This window comes from Mytilus californianus, unplaced genomic scaffold (genome assembly GCF_021869535.1).
Source record: "Mytilus californianus isolate M0D057914Y unplaced genomic scaffold, xbMytCali1.0.p SCAF_11, whole genome shotgun sequence".
NCBI lineage: Eukaryota > Metazoa > Mollusca > Bivalvia > Mytilida > Mytilidae > Mytilus > Mytilus californianus.
The window spans coordinates 71,300,838-71,303,623 of NW_026262593.1; the positions used below are offsets into that span (position 1 = coordinate 71,300,838).

At 33.4% G+C, this 2,786-nt stretch overlaps 1 long non-coding RNA gene across 1 annotated transcript; it reads left to right on the forward strand.

Annotated features, from left to right (window-relative positions):
* LOC127720638 (uncharacterized) lies at positions 1–1,057 on the forward strand. Its single transcript, XR_007990902.1, has 2 exons — positions 1–196; positions 917–1,057. It is a non-coding gene; the product is annotated as an uncharacterized LOC127720638 (long non-coding RNA).
* The last annotated feature ends 1,729 nt before the right edge of the window (positions 1,058–2,786 follow it).

Sequence of the window (2,786 nt, forward strand, 5' to 3'; positions counted from 1 at the left end):
AGACTACTATAACACAGAGATTGGTCACTTCCCGTACTGACCAGTCAAATAGTAATTAATTGTGAGTCTTCGATCACGTGACTCGGCACGTGACTCGCAATGATTGACAAGAAGGATTCGACCGCCATTTTTGACAGCGAAAGAGAAAATTTATAATAATTAACAAATGTGGATTTATAAAGAGTGTTATGTTCCGGTAAGTGTGAATTTAAGATTTGACATGTTCATAAATGTTGGTTTATAAGCACTTTAAATAAAATAAGTGCAGTTATAGACTTGAATATACCGACCAAACCGGAAAGTAACCTCGAATTATTACCAGTCCGTGGGACAGGGTCAATGAGCAACTCACCCATAACTTACATTCAGATGAACAATATGTTTTCCGGATAATGTATGTGCAAGCCTTAGTAATTAACCGATGTAATGATGTAAAATTTGTAATTATATGAAATTCCAATTTTTCTGTATCATTAAGTTCCCGCCGCAGAACTGAGAAACACACGAGACAAGTTGCACACACACAACATGAGGTCTGATAGGTGAATTTGTATCGTTAGTGAAAGAAATTTAGATTTATATTTGGTTCCCTTGATAATATATATGCAGTCTATACATGCTAGTATAATAATATTATGCAATGAAAATGTGTCACCATGTGAAATACCAGTACATCATGAGTTCCTAAATAGACGTATTTTTTTTAAATTATTGACCCAAACATGATGTAAAAAGTACATGCACCTTTGGTCTGCATCCTTTATCAGTTTTACTATTTTGATCCATATTGACATGATTGGTCAATTACTGCTGAGTCTCAAGTCTCAGATTACTGTCTTAAAAATTAATGAATTGCCTATGCTATAAACTTGACAAAGATTATTTCTTTTTATTTATAATATATTCTTTATTGTAGGAATACCCCCAGAAAGAAATCATGCATTAGAAGAAGGGAGAAGTACTACAGGAGAAAATGACTTTTTTTAGTATTTTTTTTAATTTCATTGAATTTGTCATGCTTGTCGTACATGGAGAAATAAATATTTAAGTCTTTGAATATACATTTTTATTATTATATACATTAAAACTAAGACAGGAATGCAGAAATTCACTAACACGCTCAGTTTGGATAACAGTTCAATGAAAGAAAAAAAAACAAGTAACCACACATCTTTATATATTAAAGGAATAGCCACTTGAAGCAAACTTTTATATATTTTTGCTAATGATCATCAGACAACTCCTATAGTCCAAATGAAGTTCAATGAAGTGGATGTAAGTTATTGGAATGCACCGTAATTACCTTCAACAATGAGAAAACCTATACCGTGCAGTCAGCTTCAAAAGTCCCCGACATGGAAAATATATAACAATTCACTAGAGAAAACGAAGTGTCTACAATAACAAAGCAATTTACGAAAATTCAAATATGACGGACATGAACCAACAGCAACCACTGAATTACAGGCTCCTGACTTGAGACGGGCACATAAAGAATGTGACAATGTTAAATATTTTTAGGCGCTCATCACCACCACTAGTATGGGACATTGGTGTAACGACATAACATAAAAACAAACTTTAAACATAATTTGAAAATAGTTCATTTCGATTTAATCAGGCTGACTGTACATGAAATATTTGCCATTGACAAGCAGTTGTGAATCGAAGTTGAATTTACAGAAAGGTGACATCAATATATGCTATCATATTTAACATTCTTGTTTAGATCTGACATTGCTACGTATTTATACATTCCGCATTATTTTTGGCTTCTCAGAATTTTCACATGGTAAACTGTCAGCAGTTACCCAACAAAAAAATGTTATAGGGAACCTATTTACAAAGCATCATGCCGACAACAATTAACATGGTTTGTCACCAAACATTGAACAAGCACATTTATATTTGCTGTGGCCAAAAAAACTAAAGCAAATCACAACTCTTTTCATCTGAGTTGCTCAATTATTAGGGTTACAAAAAGCATAGCGATATAACTAAAACATACGACACTTTAACAATAGACAATATTCAAATTTTCCAAAAACTTTACGGCTCTGTATTGAAGCACAAAATTTCTTGTCTGGGATTTTGAAAGAGGGCACATATTTCTGGTGTTGAAAAAATGTCATCGTAATTTACACTAATGTGGTTCTATTTATGTAAACAGAGATAATTTGATTATTCAGTCACATAATTTTGAAGCTTCTTCGTTCTGATTTACATGTACTTGCGGTTGATGCTTCTTTTGGAGTTTTTGTAGTTTTTGCAGTCTTTGCAGCAGGGACGTATAGTCATCCTCAGATTCAATATCTGATGCAGTATATTCACCACGTAAAAGATCACGATTGAGATCACTATCATCCCAAGATAAAAAATCAATGTTACTGGACATTGTGAATTGAAAAATGAAAATGCCGGCGATATTTTGGGAACATGTATATAATTTGTAGGGCTTATGTTTGCTTTATGTATCCATTGCAGTTATAACCTCTTTGCTGATCTGTTACGTAAGGAAATTCAGTGGCGGATCCAGAGGGGGGCGTAGAGGGCGTACGCCCCCCATTTGCTTGCACTTTTTTTTTATTGTAAAATGATTTATCAGACTAGACTTCGTGAACTTTGCCATTTCCCGTGTATTTAATTTTTATGCGACAATTCTTTACTTATAAAGATATTTTTCGCTTGTATTTACTGTAATATATTATTGATTATGTCAAAGTCATGTGATTCTCTACGGTGGAGTTGACCAGTTCGTCGAAAAAAAAACGTCACTCAGTCATTTT